We start from the raw sequence: 6,099 nt of genomic DNA, 5'->3' as shown, positions 1-6,099 counted from the left end.
TGACAAGGCAGCCTGCCAGGGAGTGGGTTCATGTTCGTCAGAGAGCTCGTGCAGATAATAGAGTTAAGTAAGAGAAGTGGGGAAAAAAAGCACGTAGCCTGGCAATGAGGGATAATTTTCCACTATATACCCTTTTATGCTTTTAAAAATTTTCCTCAACCATATGAAATCAGCTATTCAAGAAAATTAATTTAAAAATATAGTGAAACAAAAAAAGCAACTTTGGGCCTCACCCCCTAGAAATCTACTTTCATAGGAGGTCTGGGGTAAAGCTGAAACACTGGTGTTAGAAAGAAAAAAGAAGCTCCACCAGTGATTGTGATGGACAGCCAAAATAAGAAGAGAAAAATGCCCACTTTTAAACTGACACTGAAGCCTGTGCAGTAGGTAAGCTGTCGTCTGGAGAGGTGCTGTTTAACTGTGCCACTCAACAGCACGCAAAATATTTTTATGGTGTTCCAAGGCAAATGGAGGACATTGCCTGAGCTGGGAGAGAAGGCCCTGGGCCCCGCAGGATCCTGAGAGCTGAGGGGACGGAGGCTCAAGGATGCTGGGGGGCTCTGGTCTGTGGGGCAAGGTCAAGGAAGAGGGTGTGGGGGAACAGGGTGGCCCCCGCAGGATCCTGAGAGCTGAGGGGACGGAGGCTCAAGGATGCTGGGGGGCTCTGGTCTGGGGGCAAGGTCAAGGAAGAGGGTGTGGGGGAACAGGGTGGCTTGTGAGCCCCCCTCAGGGTGGAGGAACACTGAGACCCATCAGAGGCCAATCTGAGCTGGTGGTAAAAGAGAATGATGCTGGGTTTTGTGCTGTCAGTTCTGAGACAATCAAGGAACCAGCCGGGGTAATCATGTGGCGATTTGTCCATTATTTCTGTGTGGCCCTGAGAGCTGCAGCGCTCTCTCTGGAACATTCAGTTTGTGGTTTTGATCATGTCTGAGCAGGTTGCCAGGCGTATGAATGCTGGGTGGGAGAGAGATGCTGTCTACCACCGTTCTGTGGAAAAGGACTCAGAGAAATGCGGTTTTGGTGTCTTTCCCGACCCTCGGCCACCTCCTGTCAGGATCTGAATGTGCTTTTGTCTTGCAGGGATGGCGCCCCCTACTGTGAAAAGGACTACCAGGGGCTCTTTGGAGTGAAATGTGAAGCCTGTCACCAGTTTATCACAGGGAAAGTCCTGGAGGTAAGTGTTCCCCTCAAAGCCAGCGTCATTTTCCTCAGAGGCCCCCAGAAACACATGAGAGAGCCTGCTTTTCCATCTGCTCTTCACCTGTGGGGGAAGGACAGTAGTTGCAGGTGACCGATGTCTCAGAGAATTAACGTGCTGTATTGTCCTCAGAGGCAGTTTCTACCAAAGGCTCATGTGGAAGTTGGAATGATGGAAAATATGAAGGGAAAAAAAGAATGATAAAGGTTCTCTTGGGAATTATATAGAAGGAAAGGTTATATTAGACTGTTTATTTTTAGAAGTTGGAAGAGGAAATGAAGAGCGTGCCAGAGTCACGTGTGTGTGGGTATGTGCATGAACGTGTGTGCATGAGGACGTGTGCGCACGTCGGGGCGTACTGTGCACACTCAGGGAGCAGAGGCTCAGAACCGAAGCTGAGGGAGGAAGGGTGGGTGAAAGGTGGAGGTGTAGACTTCCCCACCCTTCAGTAACCACATCCTGTGTGACCCAGGGCACCCTGCAGCCCGGGCTCAGTTGAAGGCTGTCAGGTTCAGGTGTGGTCACCTCGAGTGGGAAGCTTTGTTCCTGTTTTCTCAGCACCTGCCCCACCGGTGCCTGCTTCTGTGCTGAGCTGGGCTCCTCTCGGAGTTCCGGGGCCAGGGTTCAGAGGGAGTCCCTGCCCCACTTCTCGCTGGCCTGTGGGGTGCCAACCACGTCCAGTGGAAAAAGTAAAGACTGCCTGACCCACGCCCCGCATTTCAGGGTGGAGAGTGTGTGCCCAGCAGGGGTGGGTCAGGAGGTTCGGCAGCTGGGAGGATGCCCAGCTAGGCAAGCAGCTTGTCACCTCGCTCTGCGAGGCCCCAGACCCACGCCCCGCATTTCAGGGTGGAGAGTGTGTGCCCAGCAGGGGTGGGTCAGGAGGTTCAGCAGCTGGGAGGATGCCCAGCTAGGCAAGCAGCTTGTCACTTCGCTCTGCGAGGCCCCAGGGCAGAGTCCACCTAACCACGTTCACATTTCCCAGCAGGGCATATTGCAGAGACGTAGGACACAAATCCGAAGGGCCCTGACAAGTGTCTTTCTCTTCCATGGGATTCCACAGCAAAGGTCCAGTGTGCGTGCCCTTCCGTATCCCACTGTAAGCTCTTTCCATGAAACACCGAGGAGCCTTGTTGGCTCTGTGCTAGGATCTTGTGCATCTGATTGTATCTGGGAAATAAGGAAGTGACTGTCGTCGGTGCAGTTGCCTCTTAGCCAGAGGAAGAGGGTATAGGAAGAGGGAGCAGCACCCACGGAGGCTCAGAGGCGAGGAGCCCTGCAGCACAAGCCAGAAACAAAACGTCAGTTGGGCAGGAGCACGTGGTGAGAGATGGTGCTGGAGAGATGGGGAGCGGCCAGAGTGTGACGGCCTCTAGAGTCACACTCAGGAGCTTGGGCTTTATCCTGAGTGGTGGGGAGCCATCAAGTGGTTGTAGCTGGAGTGTTGTGGGATTGGATCAGGTTGTGTGAAGAATGGATGGGAGGACTCAATCCACCATATATACACACAGGTGCATAGCAGCACTACTCACAGCAGCAAAAGGTAGAGACACCCAAGTATCCATCAGCAGGTGACTGGATGAACAAAGTGTGGGACATATGTACAGTGGAACAGCATGTGGCCTTACATGAAGCAGTGGTGCATACTGCCACATGGATGAACCTTGAGAACGTGATGCTAAGTAAACGGAGCCAGTCACAGAATGCCACGTGTTGTATGATTCCGTTTATATAAGCTATCCAGAATTGGTAAATCCATAAAGACAAAGCAGATTGGTGGGTGCCAGGGGCTGGGGGAAGGGGAAATAGGGAGTAATTGTCTAATGGACACAGGGTTTCCTTTTGGGGTGATGAGAACGTTTTGGAATTAGATAGTGGAGGTAGTCGCACAGCATTGATCTTGTGCTAAATGCCAAATGAAACGGTTCATTTTATACTATCTGAATGTCACCTCCAATATTTGGAAAACTGGCTTTGATGGGGGTGAGGGAGGAGACAGGGTGGGCAGTTACAAGATAGGAGACAACTGCAGAACTCAGCACGAAACAGTGGTGCCACTGGCTGGAGTGAAACCTGAGAAGTGGACCCCACTCTACACACACAGTTAGGATGGGAGGAGTTCCCATGGCCTTTCCAATAAAGCTTTGATTGTCAGCCCAAGGACCCTTCAAAACTAGGGCTTTGGCTCAGGGAGAGGCAAATCCCCAGGAAAGCTATTGGAGAAGATGGTGTGACCCACCCAGGAGGCAGCTTGAAGTCTGAGTGGTCATATCACAACACTTTTTTCTTCTTTTCTTTTTTTTTTGGTGGCTGGCCAGTACGGGGATACGAACCCTTGACGACCTCGGTGTTGTAACACCACGCTCTAAGCAACTGAGCTAATGGGCCAGCACACAACACTCATTTTGGTATGAGGGGTTGGTGCCTCGCCACCTGTCCCCTGAATCTGTCCATCATCCTTCTCCAGAGCCCCAGAGAGCTCTTCTCAGGAGGTGCCCTGAGTGGGGCCCCCAGAAAGCATTTCCCTTGGGGTTTCCCAGTTTGATCTCCCATGCAGGACTGAAATAAACCTGTCGAGTTGGGAGCAACTGGGAGATTTCATCTTAAAACAATAAAACACCAGAACCATTTCCCAGATGTGCAGCCATAGGAAGAGAGGCAGGAAGATCTTGAACATATCCCCAAGCTTGTGACAGTCATGTTGGCAGACAGCACAGATGGAAGCAGCTGTCTCCTCAGGGAACATGGAGAACTGTACTCCCCAAAAAGAGGTGGGGAGGCAAAAGGGGTGTGTGTGTGTGTTGATTGCCTTCAGATTTAGTTCAACAGCTGTGGGAAGGAATATCTAAAAGCTGGATCCAAGAACATGCCATTTGGAAGAAACATCTGCTCACTCTGTTTTCTCCCTGAGGCCCGAGCAATTTGGTGTTCACTGGGGCTGCAAAGGCCTCATCCCAAATTGGCTTCAGGTTTCAGTGAAGGCCGTATTGTGAGGGTTAAGGCTTGGAGACCTGGCATGTGATGCCTTCAGCGTTGGGACTGGGAGTAGTTTGCACTGGTCTGGACTTGGATTCAGGATCCACCCAGCAGGCGTGCTGTCCGCCTCAGAGGGATGTGCAACCTAGAAAAATGTCCTGCAAGATTATCACTCTGGCATGTGACAGCTTGTGAGTCAGCTCGGCTTGGTCACCAAATATGAAGCAGGGCTGGCCTGCACACACTCTGCCCTCCCCCTCCCCCTGCCTGTCATTCTCTGACCCAGTTGTTGGGGAAACATTATGATTGCAGATTCATTGTAAGTACTATGAACCTTGGTTTTGTGTGTTTTTTAAGAATTTATTTTATCTTGGCCTGCACACACTCTGCCCTCCCCCTCCCCCTGCCTGTCATTCTCTGACCCAGTTGTTGGCGAAACATTATGATTGCAGATTCATTGTAAGTACTATGAACCTTGGTTTTGTGTGTTTTTTAAGAATTTATTTTATCTATAGAGATTATAAATGTATTCATTTCCTGTTTTTGCTTTAAACGATGACAGCTTAAAACAACAGAAATGTTATTCTCTCTGTTCTGGAGGTTAGAAGTTCAAAATCAAGGTGTGGGCCAGGACCATGCTCCATCTGAAGGTTCTAGGGGAGGATCCATCCTTGTGTCTTCCAGCTCCTGGTGACCCCAGGTGTTCCTTGGCTTGTGGCTACATCAGGCCAACCTGTGCCTCTGTCTCCACGTGGCCACCTTCTCTGTGACGTCTCCTCTTCTCTCTGTGCCAAACCTCCTTCTGCCTTTCTCTTATAAGGATGCTTGTCAATGGATTTAGGGCCCACCTAGCTAGTCCAAGATGGTCTCTTCATCTCAAGATTTTCAGCCTAAGTACATCAACAAAGACCTTTTTCCCAAATAAGTTAGGATTCACAGGTTTCAGAGATTTGATGTGGATGTATCTTTCAGGGAGGAGGGGGTCACCATTCTACCCACCATAGTAAACCTAGGAAGTTACACAGATATTATTCCAGTGAGGCCCTGCAGCTCTGGTGTGGTTTTAATCTAATGCTCACTAAGCATCAGAGTGGCCAAGGTATGGTTTCACCTGAGGTGGCTCCAGGCATCTGAGGAAGCTTTGAGAAGGAGAAAGGTCACAGGGCAATGATTGAGAAGAGAAGCTCCAGGCTCAGCTGTGCCACTAATTCCTGAGTAATTTGGGACAGGTTGTTCAGCCTCTTTGGGACTGTTCATTGCACAGGTAAAGAGACTGGCATGTGACCTCCAAAGTTCCACCCTTCTCTTAGGTTCTATGTCTCCCAGATGTTCCTCCACAGTTGCAGACCCTTCACATCAGGTCAGCTGGGATGGGTGGGGAGAAGAGCCTGAGCGTCGTGTGGCTTACTGGAAAGGGCTCCGGGTGACAGGGAGCCAGGGAGCTGCTCTTGGCCATGGAGCTCACCAGTGGGGTGACCTTGGGCAGGTCTCACAACTTCCTTGAGCCTCAGTTTTCCTTTCTTTAAATATAAGCATTAAAATATACATAATATATACATTCAAGACTTGGATTACCAGACTCCTAAAGTCTCTTTGGCTCTATGGATCCAAGTTCTGTAATTCTCATGCCTTAGTTCTAAGGGGTCAGAGCCAGCAGTTCTTTTTTCTGGAAGTATTTTCTGGAAACTGGCACATAACGCTTGGCATGTAGCGTACACTCAAATTGTAACTTTCTTTATTATCACTTGCTTTCAGTTTCCTTTTTGACAGCAAGACTCTCTTTAGGAAGATCTAGCTATAAATGGTACATATTTAAAAGTTTATGTGAATTAACCTGTAACTTTAGGAGAGTTCTGAAGATATTACAACCTGCCTCCTAATTAAGAAGTCCAGGAACAAATGAGTGCGAGATGCTCCTGTTGCCA

The 6,099-nt window shown here is 49.7% G+C and overlaps 1 protein-coding gene across 1 annotated transcript in view; it reads left to right on the top strand.

The window, feature by feature from the left end:
* Window positions 1–1,085: 1,085 nt before the first annotated feature.
* Window positions 1,086–6,099, top strand: part of ABLIM1 (actin binding LIM protein 1) — a 112,632-nt gene continuing 107,618 nt past the window's right edge. Inside the window, exon 1 of the mRNA XM_008587575.1 lies at window positions 1,086–1,177. The gene's annotated coding sequence lies outside the window, so the exon portion shown is untranslated. The remainder of the gene's footprint in view (window positions 1,178–6,099) is intronic.

This window comes from Galeopterus variegatus, unplaced genomic scaffold, assembly GCF_000696425.1.
Source record: "Galeopterus variegatus unplaced genomic scaffold, G_variegatus-3.0.2 Scaffold4443, whole genome shotgun sequence".
In the NCBI taxonomy this organism is placed as follows: domain Eukaryota; kingdom Metazoa; phylum Chordata; class Mammalia; order Dermoptera; family Cynocephalidae; genus Galeopterus; species Galeopterus variegatus.
This window is presented reverse-complemented; position numbering and strand designations above follow the sequence as displayed.